This window comes from Callospermophilus lateralis, chromosome 3, assembly GCF_048772815.1.
Source record: "Callospermophilus lateralis isolate mCalLat2 chromosome 3, mCalLat2.hap1, whole genome shotgun sequence".
NCBI classification, from domain to species: Eukaryota; Metazoa; Chordata; class Mammalia; order Rodentia; family Sciuridae; genus Callospermophilus; species Callospermophilus lateralis.
The window spans coordinates 88,248,836-88,272,427 of NC_135307.1; the positions used below are offsets into that span (position 1 = coordinate 88,248,836).

Here is a 23,592-nt window from a genome sequence, read left to right on the forward strand (position 1 = left end):
GGTTGAGTGCCCCCGAGTTCAAAACCCAGTACCAAAAAAAATTTTTTTGTAGTTATAGATGGACAGAATGCCTTTATCTTATTTGATTATTTTTATGCAGTGCCTCATGCATGCTAAGCAAGCACTCTGTCTCTAAACTATAGTCCCAGCCCTCTTTATAACTTTTTTATTTTTGTTTTTGGTGGTACTGAGGATCAAATCCCAAAACAGTCATGGAGCTACATCCAGAAATCTTTCTATTTTTAAAATTTATTTTTTAGTTATAGGTGGACAATATCTTTATTTCATTAAAAAAAAAAATTTATGTGGTGCTGAGGATCAAACCCAGTGTCTCACACATGCTAGGCAAGTGCTCTACCTCTGATCCACAACCCCAGCCCCTACATTCACAACTCTTTCTATCTTATTTTGAGACACGGTTTTGTTAAATTCCCCAAACTTGCAATCCTCCTGATTCAGCCTCCTGAGTTGCTGGGATTACAGTTGTGGGCTACCATGCCCACCTAAGGGCCAAGTACAATAAATACTAATGATAGAAAAAATGAGGTTGATGCTAGCAAGGCTCTGTTTTAAAATCAAAAATTAAAAGAACTGAGGATGTAGCTGAACTGAGGATGTAGCTAAACGGCAAAGCACCCCAAAAAACAACATCAAAAAAAATTTGCTGAGGCTTGCCTGGAACTTGTGATCCTTCTGGAGTTGCTGAGATTATAGGCATGCACCACTGTGCTCAGTGTGTGTGTGTGTGTGTGTGTGTGTGTGTGTGTGTGTGTATACATATTCTATTCATCAGGTGAAGGACTTTGGCATTTGGGTTTTTTTGTTTTGGTACTGGGGATTGAACCCAGGGGCATTTTACAACTGAACCTCATCCCTAGCCCTTTTTATTTATATTTTTAAATTCTATTCATTTTTTTGGGTACCGGGGATTGAACTCTGGGGCACTCAGCCACTGAGCCACATCTCCAGCCCTATTTTGTATTTTTACTTAGAAGACAGGGTCTCATTGAATTGCTTAGTGCCTCACTTGTTGCTGAGGCTGGCTTTGAACTCATAATCTTCCTGCCTCAGCCTCCCTAGCCACTGGGATTATGGGCGTGTGCCACCTTACCAGAACAGGTTCAACAAGTTTTCCTTTCTTGTTACTGCAGTCTCCTACTCTTCTATGTTTTTTTTCTTCTGTTTTCTTTTTTGGTGGCACTAGACACTGAGCCCAGAGGCATTTTACCAGTAAGATACACCCCTTCCTTTTTATTTATTTTTTATATCTTGCCACAGGGTCTCACTAAGTTGCCCATGATGTTTTTGAACTTGTGATCCTCCTGCCTCAGATTTATGAGTAGCAGGAATTCCAGGTATTTGTCACTATGCTTGGCTTATTTTTATAAATTTGTATCACAACCTGGATATTGGCAATTAGGATCTTCCTTAAAAATTGGATTTTGGGGGCTGGGGATGTGGCTTAGTGGTAGAGCACTTGCCTAGCACGTGTGAGACCCTGGGTTTGATCCTTAACACGACATAAAAATAAATAAAAGTATTGTGTCCAACTACAACTAAAAAATAAAATATTTTGAAAAAATTGGATTTTGATCAACTGTAGTAACTTCCTCCATAACTGTATCATTAAGTGTATGCTAGGTTTTTTATGATAACAAACAATCCCAAATCTCTGAGTCTTATTTTTTATTTTTTTGGTATACTGGGAATTGAACTTGGAGATGCTTAACCACTGAGCAACATCCCCAGCCCTAATTATTATTATTATTTTATTTTGAGACAAGGTCTCACTAAGTTGCCTAGAGCCTCACTAAATTGCTCAGGCAGACTTTGATTACTTGAGCCTCTAGAACATATTCACATTCATTTTAGAAGTGAAAATTTGTACCCTTTGACCAACATCTTCCCATTCTCCCACCCGACAATCACCATTCTGCCCCACCGCTTCTACAAGTTTGGCTTTTTTTTTTAATATTGGGGATTGAACCCAGGGGCACTTAACCACTGAGCCACATCCCCTGCCCTTTCATATTTAGAGCCAGAGTCTCACTAAGTTGCTTCAGACTTTGCTAAGTTGCTGAGGCTAGCTCTGAACTTAAAATCCTCCTGCCTCAGCCTCCCAAACTGCTGGGGTAAGGTGTGTACCACTGCTCCTGGCGGGTTTGACTCTTTGATTCCACATGTAAGTGATGTAATACTGTATTTATCGTATTTATCTTTGTGTTTGGTTTCTATTACCTAGCATAAAATCTTCTAGGTTTATCCATGTTGTCACAAATTGTAGAATTTTCTTCTTTTTTTTATGATTGTAAGTCCAAGTTTAGCTTTTTGAAATAAATGTTAATATGCTATTATCGTTATAGTGCAATCTTTATATGTTTTTAGGGTCTTATATAGAGAAAATAAGATTTGAACAAGTGCAATGGTGGAGGAAATGGAAAACAGGCAGGAGGATTGCAAGTTTAATTATTATTACTATTTTTTATCTTGAGACAGGTTCTCACTAAACCCTAAGCAACTTAGTGAGACGCTATTGCAAACAAACAAACAGACAAACAAAAAGCTGGGCTGGGGAATGTAGCTCAGTGGTAGAGTGCTTGCTTAGTATGTGCAAGGTCCTGAGTTCAATCCTCAGTGCCACCAAAAAAAAAAAAAAAAAAAAGTCTGGTTTTGTAGTTCAGTGGTAAAGCGTCCCTTGTTTCAATCTCCAGTTAAACAACAACAACAAAATATTTTGTGAACAATTAAATGTAGAAAACAGATGAGAAGGACTAGTTTTAAGTTTTCTAGCCTGAGAGACTTACTGGAATGGTAGTGCCATTGCCTATTTAAAGGAATGCAGTGTGTATGGGGTGTGGGTTGAGGAGACAAATGATTAGCTTGACTTTGGAAACTGAGTTTCAGATGTCTATAGAAAGTTCTGCCTAAGCTAAAACCTCCCTTTTTTAAGAGTGACTGATGAAATAGGAGAGGAAAAAAATCCACTGGAAGGAATCTGGCAAGGGTGCATCTGAAATATTGTTATTTAACTGAAAGGCAGAGGGAGTTTTATAGATATCTTTACTTAGAGCTATTTAAATATAAACAATTTTAACCTCTTGAAGTGTAGGCATAGGTTTCTTCTAAGCCTCTCCATGTAACTATTTTACTGCAATAATGTCTCTGTTTCAGCATTTTAACGTGTTAAGAAAAAAAGGAAGTTGGAGGGAAATAATGTAATGATATGTCCCCCAACAGATGGGCAATAGTAACTAAGGAGTCTAAAAAAGATCTACAGTATATGAATCTGTTAGTGTGCCTCTAGCACTGTCTAGGGGAGAAATAGAATAGTGAAGAAAAATTATTTAAGAATATGTTGTATTGGACTGAGTACAGGATGCTAGTTTCATTGCAACCTTTACCACTAACTAGTATTCACGTACAGAGTATCTCACGTTTATCATCAACTATGACAGGTGCTCTAGATATATCTATCACAGAATCATTATGTCAGTCCAAAGATTAGATGTGATTGGCCCCAATTTTCAGTTAAAGGTACCATAGATTCAAAAATTAAAAAAATTATTCCCAGTCACATGCAAGAACTGCAAATTTACCTAGATCTGTCCCTTTCAGGATCTTTCCACTAACAGCCAATGAATCTCAAATCTACTTATGCACCCTATTGCCCTGAGAACATGTTAAAGCATATTTTTCCTGATTTCTACTCAAGACTGACTCAGAGGATGGTAATATTAGTATAATACTTTTCTCTCAAGGTTGTTAGAATACAATGTGATGAAGAATATTAGAATGTTTCATAAACTTCAAGTTTAATATAGATATGCTCATAATACAATGTTTTCTATTACATGTTTATCCAATTCCCTTTCTTTTGATTTCCTAGTCAAAAAATAATTTCCTGATAAGCAGTTAGGTTTATGAAGTACATTGTAGTTCAGGACCCCTGCCCATGCCTGTAATTCCAGCAATTCAGGAGGCTGAGGCCCAAGGATTACAATTTAAGGCCAGCCTCAGCAATTTAGTGAGATGCTTTCTCAAAATAAAAAATACGGACTGGGGATGAAGTTCTCTGGTAAACATCCATGGGGTTAGTCCCCAGTAACCCTTCTACCCATCAGACCTGGGGAAACAAAACCTTGCAATTAGAAAATTGTGTCCCAAACTCTAGGTTTTAACTTGGTAATCACATAAATTGAAGTTTTTTTTTTTTTTTTTTTTTGTACCAGGAATTGAACCCAGGGACACTTACACCAGAACCACATCCCCAGCCCTTTTTATTTTTATTTTGAGACAAGGTCTCTTTAAAGTGCCTAGGGCCTCACTTAGTTTCTGGGGCTGGTTTTAATTTGGGATCCTTCTGCTTCAGGTTCCTGAGTTGCTGGGATTACAGGTGTGAGCCACTGTGTCTGGTAAATTAATAAATTTAATTTTTTTTTGATACATAAAATTGAACCCAGGGTACTCTATTGTTCTACCACTGAGCTACATCCCAAGCCCTTTTAATTTTTACAAATTACTGATTCCCACCAAGTTGCTGAGGGTCTTACTTAATTGATGAGACTGGCCTTGAATTTGTGATCTTCCTGCCTCAGCCTAACCAGTTGCTGGAATTACAGCAAGTGTCACTGCTCCCGGGTTTTAATTTCTAGTTTGTAAGCTCTTGTGAAACCCACACATACTAATCAGATTCAATCTTGATCAAACCTTTTAGAACTGATAAATTTTCATCATTAGCAAAGCTGAGAAATGGAGTTCAAAGTAGAAAAGGTGTGACTTGTTTTAAGTAGGGGCTTCATTGGAATAGAATATTATGTTTTAGCCTGAAGTAAATTTGTGAATACATCACAAAATTAATTCGTTCGATGTACAATCACCCTTTTTCAGGGTCAGCAGGTATTTTTCTCAGTTCAAATACACTATAGCTAGTATTAGGTGTAATCAGCAACTGTGACAGAGACCGGCCCTTCGTTTTTTTTAAAAAAGCCCATATCCTCCCACCCTCACTCTCCCTGGTAATAGTGTAAGTTCACCAACAAAATTCTAGTTTTCTATTTGTAGCAATATTCGAAGTATTATTTACACTCTTAAGTGGGGCTTGTAGTAAATTGTGTTTAAGTTAGCATTCTTTTCCACCGATTATGAATGTCTAGTAGTTTCCTTGTGGGCAAATACCCTTGCTGTTCAGTAGTCTTCACAAAATCAGTTTGCAGGCAACAACTAAATACTTGCTTCACCAAGGTTAAGCATTTTCCCCAAGATCACACGGATCAAACAAATGATGGAGGAGGGACTGAAAGTGTCTGGTATACCGTCACACTCCCATAATTACCCAAACCCTCTCATTCGGAGTCCAAGGACCTGGCTCTCAAAGGGACACAGAACTACCGCCCGCGAGGCGAGAGCCAGGAAATCGGGAGAGGTGGCTTTCCCGGCATGCTCTGCAGCACACTGAAGGGCGCCAGACGCATCCCGGCGTGCATCGGGGAGCGCCCAAGGGCGATGGTTCACGGCTCCTGGAAGGGTGCGCGAAGTTAAGCCGGTATGTGTGAGCTTACTTAGTTTCCCGACGCTGATTTCTCATTTTGTCTTTATGGATGTACTCCCATAAAGGTAGAAAAGGAGGTACTCTTAACTGTTCTCCCTTTCCGCGTGCGAACGAGTTTCGTTGCCGCTTCGAGCACGGTGCCAGGTGATTAGCGGTTAGGGGCGGACCTGAAAGTTGCACGTGACCAGACCTGCTAGCCAATGGCTAGCCGGGTGGTCCGGCAGCGCGAGGATCCCCGGACTCGGGAGTGGAGCGACGCGTGGGCTGGCTACCGTCTGCCCCGGCAGGTACGCGCAGGCGCCTTGCTTGCCACGCGTTCCATCTGTTCCCACGCGCCCGGTGGCGTGTACTTAGTGCGAGGTGTTAAGAGTCTCTCGTGGGTGTTTTCAGGGGCAGCGGGGACTGCGAGAGTGGGGGGGCTGGTGTCACGTGCGCACCACAGCCAATTGCAGGCCGAGGCGCACCCACAGCTTTTCTCAGCGCCCCGGGGTGCGACGTGTTCCGTGAGGTTGGACCCAGCCCTGACATTCTAAGCGTTCCTTCGAAGCGCGTGTGCAGCCTGTATTATGTGGGCACGGCGTTTCGTGCCCTCTTGCCCCGCTGTGAGCGCGTATGACAAGTTCTCGGCAAAATGGCTGCTGGAAAGAATCGCCTAGCAGGGGCAGCGCTGGGGCCACGTGAAGGTCACATGACGAGGTTGGCAGCGCGTGCTGCTGGCGCGGGGAAGGAGTGTGGGGGGGTAAGGGGCGTGGTAAGTCACGTGCCTTCTGCTGCTGCGTCCAGTGATTTCCCAGAGTCTGTGCAGAGGCCAGATGGCCTGCTTTTACCCCTCCCACTTCGAAGCGTGGCAAGCATGGAGAGAAGCTGTGCGGTGTGGTGTAATGAGCCCTGATGTGGGATTTGAGAGACTTGGGGTTCCAGGCCTTTGGCTGGTTTTATAACCTTATTTATATTTTAGCTTTTTAGAGGTGATTAGTTTTTAAGAGCCTAAATAAATAAGGTCCATGACTACCTACTCTCAGTTATCTGTAGATTATAAAAAAGAAATGTTAACAATGGCGTGGTGGGGATGGAGCTCAATGACAGAGTGCTTGTTTAGAATTTGTGAGGGAGGCCCTGAGTTTGATCCAAAACAATGAAGAAGTCATAAACAAATTATTAGGAGACAATCCCTACCCTCAAAGAAAAAATGACAAGCAATCATTCAAACTCCCAATAACAGTGCTGTGCGAAACTTGGTGTCGATAAATTATTATATTCTGGGCATATCCGTCTTTATCAATTCCATTTATACAATGTTTCTGTCTACTACCTCTGGGATAATAGTCTTTCAGACATCTAGATTCTGTATGCTTTCTGGAAAGAAAGGATATCCATTATTGTCATTACGGTGGAGATGGGAAATATTTAATTTGAAGGACTTACTAATGTCCTGTAAAGTTGATTAGAAGACCTTAGGAGTCGTCTTTTCACTTGGTGGGTCAGTCTTTGAAAAATTTTTGAGTTTTTGTACTGCAAACCTTTAATATTCTTCATTAAAAGTCTCTGCTTCCCGCACTAGCTCTTTATTTTCCCCTAGTGTCAAGGCCTTGGGGAAAAGGAAGTAAACATACATATATTTTCTATATCACTGCTTATATATTTTATAGTACCCTTTGATTTATCTTTAAAAGCCTTTGAATTTTGTGGGAAGAGAACCAATTTTTCCTTCCTTCTTTTAGTTTTTTGTACTGGATTGAATCAGTACATCCCCATTCATTTTATTCTTTATGTTCTGAGAGCCTTGTTAAGTTGCTGACTCTGTCCTCCAATTTTAGAGTCTCCTGAGTCAGCCTCTGGAGTTGCTGGGATTACAAGTGTGCATGCCTGGGCCCAGGTAGAATTTTTTTTTTTTTTTGGTTATGTGGGATTGAACTCAGGGCCACTCAACCACCGAGCCACATACCTAGCCCTATTTTGTATTTAATTTAGAGACACAGTCTCACTGAGTTACTTAGGTCCTCACTTTTGCTGAGGCTGGCTTTGAATTCATGATCTTCCTGCCTCAGCCCCTCCCACCCACCCAAGCCCCTGGGATCACAGGTGTGTGCCACTGTGCCATGCTTTAGATTTCCTTTTAAAAAGTTGGCAAAATGATTCTAAAATTCATTTGAAAGAATGCACCTATAGGGGCTGGGGTGGTAGCTCAGTGGTAGAGCGCTTCCTTGAACTGGTGAGGCCCTGGGTTTAATCCTCAGCACCACATAAAAATAAAGAAATAAAAATAAAGATAAAAAGAAAAAGAATGTACCAATAAAGTAAAAACAATTTGGAAAGATAAAGTAGGTGGGCTTGTCTTGATGATATACAATTAGATATAATAATCAAAAGTGCAAGTGGTGATTTGAGTAGACAGCTGTGGAACAAAATAATAAATCTAGAAACATAAGGTTATTTAGTTTTATTTTATTTTATTTTATTTTATTTTTTTTTTTTTTAAAGAAAGAATGAGAGAGAGGGAGAGAGAGAATTTTAATATTTATTCTTTAGTATTTGGCAGACACAACATCTTCATCTGTATGTGGTGCTGAGGATCGAACCTGGGCCGCACGCATGCCAGACTAGCGTGCTACCGCTTGAGCCACATCCCCAGCCCTTAGTTTTAGGTGGCATTTCATATCAGTGGAAAAATATTATGTTGGAATACTTGGCTAATCATTTTTTAAAAATGTTATTCTTACCTTAAAATTTAAATAAAATCTAGGTGAGTTAAGTATTTAAATATAAAATTTGAGATCAGGAAGTTGCAACTTTGAAAAGAATGGGTGAACAGTTTTCTAGTGTTGAAATAGGATGAGTTATTTGAAGCATGGCTACAAAAAGCAGAATCCACAAAGGCAAAGATTGATGGAATTTTATTTTATTTATTTTTTTTAGAATTTTAAAATATTTATTTATTTATTTATTTTTAGTTCTCGGCGGACACAACATACCCCTTTGTATGTAGTGCTGAGGATCGAACCCGGGCCGCACGCATGCCAGGCGAGCGCGCTACCGCTTGAGCCACATCCCCAGCCCTATATATCTTTAGTTTTAGGTGGACACATTATTTTGTTTTTATGTGGTGCTAAGGATGGGACCCAGTGGCTCATGCATGCTAGGCGAGCACTCTACCACTGAGCCACAACCCCAGCCCCAAAAGATAAATTTTTTAATGGCGTGGAAGCAGGTGCCTCAAATCCCAGCCACTTGGAAAGGCAGAGGCATGAGGATGGAGAATTTCAGGCCAGCCTAGTCAACTTAGTGAGATCAAACAAACAAAAACCAAACTAATTTACTCACTCAGCATTCAATATATTTATGCAGTGCCTACTGTGTGCTAGATAATTTTTTTTAGGTGTAGAGAATACAGTGATATGAGCAAAGCCTAGCAAATTGTGGGAAAAACTTGAATCAGGTTTTGGACCTAGGTTAATGATCTTAATATCTGATAAGCAAAAGGCATGAGTAGGTAGTCACACTAAATAAAAATAATGAATAAAGATAAAAATACTTTATTTTTCACATAAGTAATACAAAACACTTTCCCCTAGTCTGGCAGATTGTTATAGGTGTAATATGAAATCATAATATCTGATAATTGGCATTCATACATTACTCTTGGTGACTATTTCCATCAGAACATAATTGTTTTTTGTTTTTATTTATTTGTTATTTATTTTTTGATATGGGGGATTGCACTCAGGGGCACTAGACCACTGAGCCATATCACGAACCCTATTTCGTATTTTATTTAGAGACAGAGTCTCACTGAGTTGCTTAGCGCCTTGCTTTTGCTGAGGCTGGCTTTGAACTTGGTGATCCTCCTGTCACAGCCTCCTGGGTCTCTGGGATTACAGGCGTGCATCACCGCACCTGGCTTTATTTTTGTTTTTGTTACTGGGGATTGAACCCAGGGTATTCTACTTGTCAGACCAGCACTGTACCACTAAGCTACATCCAGATTTTTTTTTTTTTTTTTAGGAAACAGGATCTTGTTATGTTGCCTAGTCTGGCCTCAAATTTGCCATTCTTCTGCCTCAGTCTCCTGAGTAACTGGGATTACAGGCCACCACACCTGACTTGACTATACTTATTGAAAGCATTAAAAAACCGTTATATACTTGGATTTAGGAACTTCTCTTTTTTTGTTAAGGTACTAATTAGTAAGTTTGCAAATATGTGCATTTGAGAATTTGTCTTTGGCCAGGTGAATGGCTAGGTTCAGTGGTGCATACCTGTAATCTCAAGAGATTTGGGAGACTGAGGCAGGAGGAATGCAAGTTCAAGGCTAGCCTGGGCAACTTATTGAGACTCTGTCTTAAAATATAAAATTTAAAGGACTGATTTTGTGGCTCAGTTGCATAGTATCCCTAGATTGAATCCTCAATTAAAAAAAAGTTACTGGAATAATATGTTGAGATATTATGGCTTGGACTAAGCAGGTAGCAATGGTAGTGAGAAGTGGTTGCTGAGAGTTGAGTTGTGGAAAGCGAGAGGAATCAAAGATGATTCCAAGGTTTTTAGCTGGAACAATTGATGACATTTATAGAGAAGACTGGAAGGAGCTAGTTTAGAGGAGAGTTTAGTTGGGTATTTTGAGTTTGAGATGCCTACTACTTATCTAGGATTAGAGGAGTATGCAGTGGACTGTTCAGGTCTGGATTCCAGGGTTAAGGTCGGGATTGTGAATATATGCTTGGGTCATTGATATGTAGATGGTCTTTATGTGGAGCTGATAAGGTCATCCAGTAAATAAAGAGGGTCAATGGCTGAGCCCTGAGACTGTGGAAATCAAAATCAGGGAGGGGAGTAAATTATACTAGATTTCTTTTTTGTATTGGCATTAACACACTGTATACTGAGTAACATCTATTAAATGATGTACTATTAAATGATGTCCTTGAGATATGCTCTTCCTACTAACTGAATTCTCAGGTTGTCACTTTTCTGCCTGATGCTTTCTATTTTTTTCTTTTTCTTTTCTGTTTTTTCTTTTTTTATCTAATTTGTTTTAATTAGATACACATGACAGTACAATGATCTTGACATATCATGCATTTGAATTAGATGGGGTATAATTTCTCATTTTTTCTGAGTGTACAAGTTGTAAAATCACATTGGTCATGTAGTCACGTATATACATACAGCAATAATAATGTCTGTTTTATTCTGCTGTCCTTCCTTTCCCCCTTCCCCTCCCCTCCCCTCCCATCGCTCTCTCTACCCAATCTAATGTGACACACTTCTTTTTTTTTCTTTTTCCTCATTTCGTCATACATGTAATCTGTATAACGATGAGAGTCTCCTTCCATCTTCCGTGCAATTCCACTTCTCCCTTCCCTCCCACCTCTCTTCCTTATTTAGTGATAATCTTCTTCTCATGCTCTTCCTCCTTACCCCATTTTGAGTCACCCCCCCTTATATCAGAGAAGACATTCGGCATTTGTTTTTTAGGGATTGGCTAACTTCACTTAGCAAAATCTGCTCTAATGCCATCCATTTCCCTGCAAATGCCATAATCTTGTTATTTTTTTAGTGCTGAGTAATATTCCAATGTGTATATATGCCACATTTTTTTTTTTTTTATCCATTCATCCATTGAAGGGCATCTAGGTTGGTTCCTCAGTCTAGCTATTGTGATTTGTGCTACTATAAACATTGATGTGGCTGTGTCCCTGTAGTATGCCATTTTTAGGTCTTTTGTGTATAGTCTGAGAAGTGGAGTAGCTGGGTTAAATGGTGGTTCCATTCCCAGCTTTCCAAGGAATCTCCATACTGCTTTCCAAATTGGCTGCATCAATTTGCAGTCCTACCAGCAATGTATGAGTGTATCTCCCCGCAACCCCCCATCTTCGCCAGCACTTGTTGTTTGACTTCATAATGGCTGCCATTCTTACTGGAGTGAGATGGTATCATAGAGTAGTTTTAATTTGCATTTCTCTGATTGCTAGAGATGGTGAGCTTTTTTTCATGTATTTGTTGACTGATTGTATATCCTCTTCTGAGAAGTGTCTGTTCAGGTCCTTGGCTCATTTGTTGATTGGATTATTTATTTTTTTTTTGTATTTTGACATTTTGAGTTCTTTGTATAACATAGAGATTAGAGCTCTATCTGATGTGTTAGGGGTAAAAATTTGTTCCCAGGATGTTGGCTCCCTATTCACCTCACATATTATTTCTCTTACTGAGAAAAAAACTTTTTAGTTTGAATTCGTCCCATTTGTTGATTCTTTGTTTTAACTCTTGTGCTATAGGTGTCTTATTAAGCAATTTGAGGCCTGACCCCATGTGATGGAGATTAGGGCCAACTTTTTCTTCTATCAGATGCAGAGTTTCTGGTTTGATTCCTAGATCCTTGATCCATTTTGAGTTAACTTTTGTGCGTGGGAGAGAAGGGATTCAATTTCATTTTGTTGCATATGGATATCCAGTTTTCCTAGCACCATTTGTTGAAGATGCTATCCTTTCTCCATTGCATGCTTTTAGCACTTTTGTCTAATATAAGGTAGTTGTAATTTTGTAGGTTAGTCTCTGTGTCTTCTATTCTGTACCATTGGTCTACCAGCCTCTTTTGATGCCATCTATTTTTTTTCTCTCCATTATCTGAGGTCATAAACTCCAAACTTTTGCAGTTTTGCATATTAGATCCATCATCTGATTCTGCTCTACATCTGGTTCTTTATCAATCTTGCTGTGCCCATAGTGCTCTACTCTTTTTAAAGAATTTAACCTTTATTTGTTTATGTAGTACTGAGGATCAAACCCAGTGCCTCACCTAGGCTAGGAAAGCACTCTACCACTGAGCTATAAGCCCTGCCCTGCTCTGCTCTTTTATTGCTTTGTTTGCCTCCCTCTTCCTGCTTTTTGCCTCAAACTTCTGTTCAGTCTTCAGTGTCCCCCTTACATTTGCTTTGTAACTTCTACTTTTAATACGTAGAAGTCAATCCCTCACTGCATGGTACTTCTCAGAGCTGTTGTTTGTACTTTTATTTATAGCAAAATATAAAATGAGTTGGTATTTTGATTGTCTTTTTATTTGTTTCCCAGTGCTTGGCATGTGGTAGATGCTTAATCATAATGCTTAATTTAAAAAGTTTAGAAGTTTTGATTTGGCAAAAGAATAAATTAAAACTAGATTTTTATACAGTTTTATGAACTATTAGCTGAGATTTTTAGGATCTTTTTTTTTTTTTTTTTTTTAGAGAGAGAGAGAATTTTTTTTTAATATTTATTTTTTAGTTCTCGGCTGACATAACATCTTTGTATGTGGTGCTGAGGATCGAACCTGGGCCACACGCATGCCAGGCGAGCGCGCTACCGCTTGAGCCACATCCCCAGCCCCTTTGGGATCTTTTTATTATGGCAAGTTTTTGGTTTTAGTGATATTCATTTTGATTTAAGTTAGCCAGAACAAAGTTTAATGAAATGATGTCAGAATGAGATATGTTAGGAGTGTTTTAATCTGTAGAGCTGAATAATGCTTATTCTTTGGAAGCAGACTATTATAATAGATTCTTCTTTCACTTGCCCACTTTGCCACCCACCTTCTCAGTAGTCAAGAATTCTATTTTAACATTATGCATGTACTTTGAGCTCTTTGCTGGAAAAGGAACCTAATGTAATAAATCCAAGTAGATTCAGCAGTACTCACCCCAGGAATGTCCTTTAAATTGTTGTGTAGAGGGAGGCTTAATGGTGTGAATGTAGGTGTGAGGGTTTCAGTCTGTGAGCCTAAAGTAGGGTTGATTATTTTGTCATTCAATATTAAGCATGTATTGAGCACCAACCATATATGGGCATTGTATGAGGTATGAGTGGCTTTAAAAAATAAAAAAGATATGTTTCCCTGTACATGAGGCTGTATAAATTTAGTTGAGGAACTGAAACATAAGATTAAAAAGGAATTTAATCTTAATAAGCAGTGTATTAATAAGTGCAAAGTGCTATAGTATATATCAAGGACTTTGCATTTCTTAAGCCCATGATTATGTTCTCAAAGTTATGTGCAGTCTTATCTTATATCAGTTTTCAGCATTTTAAATTGATTTAAAAGTTGTCCATTTTCTTATTGATTTGGCCCTTTGATATGATAAATGACATACAGAGAGTACGTTGCTCCTATATTGTATCCAAATGTTTTGTTCTTTCACATTTATTCATGTATTATTTATTTTTTGGTCCTAGAGATCAAAATCAGGGCTTTCTTTTTTTTTTTTTTTTTTTTTTTTTTAAAGATAGGAGAGAGAGAGAGAGAGATTTAATATTTTATTTTTTAGTTATCGGCGGACACAACATCTTTGTTTGTATGTGGTGCTGAGGATCGAACCCGGGCCTCACGCATGCCAGGCGAGCGCGCTACCACTTGAGCCACATCCCCAGCCCAAAATCAGGGCTTTCTATATGCAAGGCAAGTGCTGTACCATTGAGTTAAGTACCCTGTGCTAGTAGTAATGACATGGACCTGTTATTTCATCATCCATAAACCCTAGGTTGGAGATAATATTTCTTTTCAGAAGTTTTGATGGCCTTATTTCTGTCTTTAAAGTTCCTTTTGAGAATTCTTTTGCTTTTCTGATTCTTGATCCTTTGTTTAAACCAATCCCCCCAACACATCTCTGGTTCTGTGCCTCCTATAAGTTACTTAAATTCACTTAACTTTTTCTTATCCTTTTCTTATCCTATATCTTCTTTTGGTTTGTTTTGAGGATTAGTGAGATAAATAATGTAAAGTGCTAAAAACAATGCTTTGCATTAATAGTAATAAGCATTCAGTAAATAGTTGTTCCTGTGTTCTATGTGTTCTCACTACATAGAACATAGTGAGATGCCTTTAGTCCATGTGTGGGTATTCCTCTGCTGTGAAATCTGGACATCCAAGAGAAAAATTTGGGTTTTTGACTTTAGGGTTTATGGAGTGGAAATGGGATTTTCCCATATCCCTGAGCCTAAAGTGGAGGTTTGGAGTTTTGTAAGATCTGGTTTCCAGTTGCATTCACTGAGTTTGGAGAGGCCTTAGAGTGTCCTCCTTCACCAAGGTGATCCCTTACCAGGATTATGCATTTGTTAGTGTCAATCACAATGTTTTCTAAGTTGTTAACTGTATTTATAATTTCAAAATGCAAGTTTTTCAACACTTCAGGTTACTTGTCAGTTCTTTTAAAAATGTTGTAACTGCCTTTTTATCTTAAATATGCATTCTTGCAAACTAGCATTTTATATTGCCACTAAGAATTTAAGATAATTTGGGGCTGGGGATGTGGCTCAAGCGGTAGCGTGCTCGCCTGGCATGGGTGCGACCCAGGTTCGATCCTCAGCACAACATACAAACAAAGATGTTGTGTCTGCCAAAAACTAAAAAAAAAAAATGTAAAAAAAATATTAAAAAAAAAAGAATTTAAGATAATTAGATCAATATTGTTGCTGTTTGAAATAATAGATTTGGAAAGAGCAGATTTTTCCAAATTATATTTCTATGCAAAAGTATACTCAATTTCTTTATATTTTCCTTAACTTTTCTTTTTCTTTTTTCTTCTTCTTATTGGAGATTGAACTCAAGAGTGCTGTGCCACCGAACTACATCCCCAGTTCTTTTATTTTTTATTTTGAGACAAGGTCTTGCTAAGTTGCCCAGTTTGTCTTTGAATTTGCTACTCTCTTTCCTTAGCATCCTGAGTTGCTGAGATCATAGGTATGTGTCACTGCACTCAGCCTCCATTGACAGTATTTGAGCATTAGAGTAGTTCAAAGCAGTGGTTTTTAAAAATATTTGATCTTGGGGCTGGGGTTGTGGCTCAGTGGTGGAGTGCTCATCTAGCACATGGGAGGCCCTGGGTTTGATCTTCAGCACCACAGTAAAAAAAGTATAAACAAACAAACAAACAAACAAACAAATAAATAAATAAAGATATTGTATCCAGGGGCTGGGGTTATAGCTTAGTGGTAGAGCACTTGCTTCGCACATGTGAGGCACTGGGTTTGATCTTCAGCACCACATTAAAAATAAATAAATAAATAAATGAAGTAAAGATATTGTGTCTATCTTAAAAAAAATCTTTAAAAAATTTAAAAAAAAATGATATTGTATATATTTTCTGGTGATTCTATTCAGTCTTTGTTTTACCTGTCTTTGAACTCTGATAGTATTGTCTGTTCATTTGATTTATCACTTCATTTATACTATTTGTGATGTTTCTTTAGTTTTTTTTTTTTTAATATGTGTAGCTCATATTTCTTTCTTTTCTTTCTTTCTTTCTTTTTTTTTTTTTGGTATTGGGGATTGAACCCAGAGGTGCTTAACCACTGAGCAACATCCCAGCCCTTTTTTATATTTTATTTGAGATGGAGTCTTGCAGATTTGCTCCGGACCTTGCTAAATTGCTGAGTCTGGCTTTGAACTCAAGAGTCTCTTGCCTCAATTTCCCAAACTGATAGGATTACAGGCATGCACCTCCATGCTGGACTGTAGTTTCATATTTTTTATTAAAAAAATTTTTGAGATTGGTAATTTTTCATACTTCTGAATTCTCTTATTTGCTATACAGACCTGAGTAAATAAGTGCTTCATGTCTAATTACTTTGAAGTAGTGCTGAATTTATATAGTTTTTGTTGTAAAAAATTACCTTCAAGCTGGGTATAATGTATGCCTGTAATTCCAGCAATTTAGGAGGCTGAGACAGGAGGATTGCAAATTCAAGGCCAGCCTCAACAAATCAGTGAGGTCATCAGCAATTTAGCTAGATCCTGTTGCAAAAAAATAAAAATTACTGGGGGAATGGCGCTGGGGTTGTAGCTCAGTGGTAGAACACTTACCTAGCAAGTGAGAGGCACTGAATTCAGTTCTTAGCACCACATATAAATGAAGGTCCATCAACAACTAAAAAAATAAAAAAACAAAACAAAAAACCAGTGGGGGATGTAGCTCAGTGGTAAAGTACCCCTAGGTTCAGTCCCCAGTACCTAAATAAATAAACAAAAGGAGCATGTTAAAATGCAAATGTATGTTCATCCCTTTGTTAGGGAGCTTTTTTTTTTTTCTCCCCTTCTGATTGTGGGGATTTAACAGGGACTCAAAACCACTAAGCTATATCCCCAGCCCTATTTTGTATTTTTTTAAAATAATTTTTTAGTTATAGATGGACATAATACTTTTACTTATTTATTTTTTATTTATTTTTATGTGATGCTGAGGATTGAACCCAGTGCCTCACATATGTGAGGCAATCACTCTGCCACTGTTCCACAGTCCCATTATTTAGAGACAGGGTCTCACTGAGTTGCTAAGCACCTCCATATTGCTGAGGCTGACTTTGGACTCTTGATCCTCCTGACTCAGCCTCCCAAACTGCTGGAATTACAGGCGTGTCCCACCGCACCTGGTGTTAGTCAGCTTTTTTTTTTTTTTTTCTCTGACCAAAATACCTGAGAACAACAACCTAGAGAAGGAAAAGTTTATTCTATTTTGGGCTTCTAGTTTCAGTGGCTCAGTCTGTGATCAGCTGACTCAGTTGCTGTGGGCCTGAGATGAAAAAGAACTTCATTGCAAAAGGGCATGGCAGAGAAAAGCTCTCAGCTCATGGCTGCAGGGAAACAGAAAGCAAAGAGCCAGGGATAGGGCTGGCCCCAGGCCATGCCCTCACTTACCTACTTCCTCCAGTCATTCCCCTCTGCCTGAGTTACCACCAGTAATTTCTTCAGATTATTAATGAAATGGAAGAATCCACTGATAAAGTTGTAACTCCCATAATCCAGTCTTTTTTCTTTTGAACATTGCTGCCTTACCTTACACATGAGTTTCTTTGGGGGGGTATTTTTAGAACCAAATCATAATGATAGTATAATAAAATATTAAAGATAATTTCAGTCATTTTTTTTTTGGTGGTGCCTGGGATTGAACCCAGGGTCTGATGCATGCTAGGCAAGTGTTCTGTCATTGAGCCTAAGCCCCTTGACTAAATTAAAAACAAACAAACAACAACAACAAAAAAACCCCAAAACAATTACTTTTTGTGATATACTGTATTTTAAAGATTAAATCCCAGCCACAAATATTTTAAAATCATAGTTTTCCCTTAAGTTGATTATAGATGAACAAACTATTAGGTAGCAGAGAGCTGGTAAGTCTTGCTTTCTTGTTGGTGACAACAGTAAATCAAAAAGTGACAATCTTATGATATATTCCCACTTTTATCATATTTTCATAGAGTAAAAGTTCTGGCTTTTCACTATATATTATTATTCCAAAGTATTCATATTCATATGTGTATAAATCTCATAAAGTAGTTGATTATTTTTAGAGTATCTTCTTTTAAATTTAATCAATATCAAGCATGCAGATACAATGAAGAAATAATATGACATTCACTTTGTTTTTATGTCTGATTTCAGTGTAGCACAGTATGAGCCCACGCAAGTGGGTTGGAATGTTGCTTAGCTCAACTGACGATTCAATAGCTACGTATGTGCCTGTAGCTGAAATTCTATTTTCTATAATATTTTTTATTGGATCATGGAGTACTACCTTCCTTTGAGGTAGTCACATATGTAGGGAGAGGTAAATGCGTACCCTAGGTGTCTAATTTCAGTGAATGTTGTTCTTTTCAGTAAAGGTGATTTGTCAAATATATAATTAAATGCAATTTAACTTTCATACTTCATGACATTTTCAACATTTTTTTTGAGAAGTCTCCAGCAGATGGGTGATTCAGAAAATGAGCTTAATATTACTTAATTCTCTATACCTTCTTGTACTAACCTTTGGTCTTGTTTGTCTCATACCACTTGATTATCATCTTTTTTTCTGGAGTATTTCTGATTGAGGGAGAATCATATTTAAATTATTTTAATTTTATATTTAAAATATAAAAGTGGGGCTGGGATGTAATTCAGTTGTAGAGCAATTGCCTAGTGTGTCCCAGGCCCTGCAAAAAGGGCCTACAATTCTAGGTCCCTTGCCTAGCATCCCAGCACTGCAAAAATCAGCAACAAGGGCTGGGGATATAGCTCAGCTGGTAGAGTGCTTGCCTTGTAAGCACAAGGCCCTGAGTTCGATACCTAGCACCAAAAAAAAAAAAAAAAAAAAAAAAAAAAATCAACAACAATAAAACTATAAAAGTTAATATATTATTATTATTTTAAATTCTTTTTTAGTTGTAGATGATCACAATAGATTTTATTTATTTATTTTTACTTAATTCTCTATACCTTCTTGTGATCGAACCCAGTGCCTCACATGTTCTAGGTGAGTGCTCTACCACTGAGGCACAACCCCAGCCTAATATATTATTTTTATGGTTAAAAAAAAAAAAAAAAAAGAAAAGGAAAAATTTCTTTCATGATTTGTACCCACATTTTCTTCCTCTTCTTTCTCTCCTCTTATCAATATTGCTGGTAACAACTTGTTTTGACTTTTTTATAAATGTGCATATATATTTTTCCCAATTTTACAAAATTGGGGGGAAACACAAATATACATATATATTAAAAGAAATAGGACTGGGGATGTGGCTCAAGCAGTAACGCGCTTGCCTGGCATGTGCGGGGCGCTGGGTTCGATCCTCAACACCACATTAAAAAAATAAAATAAAGATGTTATATCCACCGAAAACTGAAAAATAAATATTAAAAAAATTCTCTCTCTAAAAAAAAGAAATATTTGTAAAAAATATTTCTGAATGGAAATATCAAGATTTTGCTTTTTCAACTTAATATGTTTTAGAACTCTTCTCATTTGTGTGTATACCTTTGTCTTATATGGTTGTATTCTTTAGGTTATTCCAGTGATTTATATAAACATTATGTAAATGCCCTCCAATGGGGTATTTTCCAGGTGTTCTCTATTATTATTGACATTCCTTGTTTCTTGCTTTTTTTTTTTTTTTTGTCCCAGGGATTGAACCAAGGGACAATTAGCTACTGAGCCACATCCTCAGTTTTATTTATTTATTTATTTATTTTGGGGGTACCAGGGATTGAACTCAGGTACACCCAATCACTTAGCCACATCCCCAGCCCAATTTTTGTATTCTACTAGAGACGGGTCCTCAATGAGTTGCTTAGTGCCTCCCTGTTGCTGAGGCTGGCTTTGAACTCTCAATCTTTCTGTTTCAGCCTCCCAAACTGCTGGGATTATGGGCATGTATCACCAAGCCCAGCAGCTTGTTTTATTTTTGAGACAGGTCTCACTAAATTGCTTAGGTCCTGGATAAATTGCCAAGGCTGGCTTTGAATTTGTGGTCTTCCTGCTTCAGTGTCACCATGGGAAAAAGGTGCGACTTATGCAGTGAGTCCATGTGCTTCTGCCCTTTTCAATGCTTTATTCACTCAAATCATTCAATACAATTTCACTCTATAGGTTCTTAATAAAATGACAGTCCTTAAAGCTAGGCATTGCAGTAAACACAATCAATTCACAGCCAATAATTCTAAATTAATTCTAAGCACTGCAAACATACTTAATCATGACAGGCTCATGACAGATTTTCCCTCTGCATGCTAAGCTCAAGTGTCAGATCAAAAATCTCAAGCCTTAGGTTCTAAGTCCAGCACATGCCCACTCATTCAGACTGTGGTGATCAGATCAGGAACCAAGGCAGGCTTCTCCTGGGGTGGAGCTGAGAGCCAGTTGAGGATAGGGTCATAGGAAGAAGTCCTTTTCTCAGCCAGAGTCAAGAGGCTGCTGTAGAGTTTGAGAGCAGAGAGAACAATGCAGAGGATCAGGTGGATGAGAAGAGTTTGGATGTCAGTCTAGGTCCTCTCAGACTCTCCAGCATGAGGGCATCAGTGTCAGCTGGATGAATGTCTGTTCATTTGCTCCATCATTTATACTAAATTTTGGGGCTTCTGACCATTCTTTCAATCCCTATCAGCTGCCACCGGAATTCGCATTTGCATCTGGTCTGGTGGTCCGCACCCTGATTTTCTTGCCTTTCCCTCTTATGGGACAGATTGACAGAGACTTCACTCTGAGCTTATCAGGGTAGGGGGAGAAGTGACTTGTTTGTGCCTAAGAGCCATACTGGAGGGCTTTGTAGGTGCCAGTGGTGAGATTGCAGGTTTCAAACCGGAGTTTTAAAATGGAATTGCTTAGGCTAAGTCCTAGGGCCATCCTTAACATTTGGTCTCCGCCACTGGGATTACAGGCATGTGCCACCATGCCTGCTTCCTTGTTTTTTTTTTTTTTTAAAAAGAGAGAGGGAGAGACGGAGAGAGAGAGAGAGAATTTTAATATTTTAGTTTTTAGTTATCGGCGGACACAACATCTTTGTTTTGTATGTGGTGCTGAGGATCGAACCCGGGCCGCATGCACGCCAGGCGAGCGCACTACCGCTTGAGCCACATTCCCAGCCCCTGCTTCCTTTTTTAGTTTCTTTATGTAGATGTTCACATATCTGGACATGATAGTAAATAAGAAGTGAAATCACTAGATTTAATATTTTTTAGCTATCGACTGACATTTATTTATTTAAGTTGTAGATGGACACAATATTTTTTATTTTATTTTTTTGGTACTGGGGATTGAACTCAAGGGCACCCGGCCACTGAGCCACATCCTAGCCCTATTTTGTATTTATTAGAGATTGGGTCTCACTGAGCTGCTTATCGCCTTGCTTTTGCTGAGGCTGGCTTTGAACTCTCAATCCTGTCTCAGCCTCCCAAGCCACTTGGGATTATAGGCATGCATCTCTGTGCCCAGAAATATCTTTATTTTATGTATTAATTTTTCTGTAGTGCTGCAGATCAAACCCAGTGAGTGACACACATGCTAGGCAAGCCCTCTACCACCAAGCTGCAACCCCAGCTCCCTTTATGTGTTTTTATAATTTAATAAAATGTTTTCCAATTGCTGGCTTGATATACCATTATATCCATCTACCTGTAATGTATGAGAGTACCTTCCATATGCCTTCTATAAAATTAGACATTATAAAAATTTTATATATTTTGATCTGAAAAATGATCGTTAGCTTGTTTTTTGTTTTTGTTTTTGCTACTAGGGATTGAACCTAGGGGTGCTTTACCACTGACCTTTTTGTTTTTTGAGACAGGGTCTCAATAAATTGCTGAGGCTGGCCTCAAATTTTAGATTCTCCTGCTTCAGCCTACTGAGTCACTGTGATTGTAAGCATGCGCCAACATGTCTGGCGGCTAGCTTGCTTTGTCACTTGTATTCCTCTGATTAGTGGTCAAGTTGGGCATCTTTCCATATCTTTGTTGGCCTTGTATATTTTTTTTCTGTGAATTGTATATTCTTATTTCTTGTTGTCGGGGACAGTTCCTGTGGCTGAGGGCTGTCCCCTGCCCAAGGAAAGATGGGGCTTGGTTTTGGGCCAAATCAGCCACCTTTGGCGTAAACAAGTTTGTGCCTGTACCAGGAAGTCCACCCCATTGGCCGGTAGAAACCACAAGAGCTCGGGCCCAGTAAATGCTTCCTGTCTTCCCTATTATGTGTCCACAAGGTTGAGATGTGACCTTCTCTGTGATTGGCTCCTATGTCCTATTTATACTACGCACTTTCTTGGTACCAGGTTCCTCTTGTTGCGCCTTCAATAAAACCTGTCACAGTTCCGCCGGGTCCTTGTTTTTCTTTTGTTCGACTCTGCTGGTCGGAGTCGGCACTTGTTAGTGTATTTATTGGATTTATAGGGTTTCTTGTGTTGTGGGTGTTAATCCAAATATTAATCCTTTTCCTGTCAGGTATGCTTAGTATTTTCTCCCAGGCTATACTGTACTTTTACCTTTTTTTTTCGATACTGGGGATTGAACCCAGGGGTACTTTACCATTAAGCTACATCTCCAGTTCATTGTTTTTTATTTTGAGAGAGGGTCTTGCTAAGTTTCTTAGGGCTACATTGTTGAGGCTGGCCTTGAATTTAGGATCCTCCTGCCTCAGCTTCCTGAGTTGCTGGAATTATAGGCATGAACCACTGTGCCAGCTATACTTTTAATCTTTTTAATTATGCATTCTGCTGTGTAGAAGTTTAAAAAATTTTTTTTCCTTTCTTTTTTTGGGTGGCACTGGGGAGTAAACCTGGGGTTTTGTGCATATATGCTAGGTAAGTGCTCTATCAATAAGGTACATCTTCACCCTGCTGTATTTTTAATTTTGAGACAGGATCTTGCTAAATTGCCAGGCTGGCCTAGAGTTTGTGATCCTACTGCCATAGCCTTCTGAGTCACTTCTGTACCATTGAGCTTAGCAAATTTTTTTTTTGATACCAGGTATTGAACCAAGGGGCACTTAATCACTGAGCCACATCTCGAGCCCTTTTTTATATTTTATTTAGAGTCAGGGTTGTACTGAATTGCTTAGGATCTCATTAAGTTGCTGAGGCTAGCTTTGAATTCATGATCCTCATGCCTCAGTTTCCTGAACCAGTGGGTTTACAGGTGTGTGCAACCATGCCTGGCTGAGCCCAGCTAAATTAGCTTTAAATTAAAGACAGTTTGACATCTTCACAATAGTGAATCTCTCCTTATCCTGGAATATGTCTTGTTGTCTCTTTTCCTTTTTCTATTATCATTATCTTTAGAGCTTTGTCATTTTCTTCATATTGGTCTTAATACTTCTCATTAGATTGTTAGTTAAAAAGAATCTCCTTTGATTAGTTTTTTTTTGTTTTTAATGCTTCAAGAGAAAAGAAATACCCCAAATTATTTTGTCACTGCTTATGATGGACTGTATATTTTGTGGTGCTGTGGATAGAGCCTAAGGCCTCTTTCATATCTAAGCAAGTGCTCAATTACTGAGGTACATCCTCAGCCCTGTCATAGACTTTAAATAAAAGATTGTTTTATTTTCCTTTTGTTTTTTTGAATTGACAGTAGTTTAGAGGTATTTTTTTTTTTTTTCCAGTTTCCTTTTGCCCTTGTCATGATGGGGAAGTTGTTACTTTCGTTTTACCCTACATTCTGAGACCAGTACTGTCCTCATTCCTGGGGAAATTAGGAAGTCCTAGGCTGGTGTTAATCAGATATTAATCACTTTATATATAATTTAATCTTGCTGTTAATACTTCTGTAGAAT

At 38.5% G+C, this 23,592-nt stretch overlaps 1 protein-coding gene across 11 annotated transcripts in view; it reads left to right on the forward strand.

Moving 5' to 3' along the window:
- Positions 1-5,464: 5,464 nt before the first annotated feature.
- Positions 5,465-23,592, forward strand: part of Mga (MAX dimerization protein MGA) — a 129,161-nt gene continuing 111,033 nt past the window's right edge. For all 11 annotated transcript variants that reach the window (XM_076850587.2, XM_077109160.1, XM_077109158.1 and 8 more), the window contains exon 1: positions 5,465-5,542. The gene's annotated coding sequence lies outside the window, so the exon portion shown is untranslated. The remainder of the gene's footprint in view (positions 5,543-23,592) is intronic.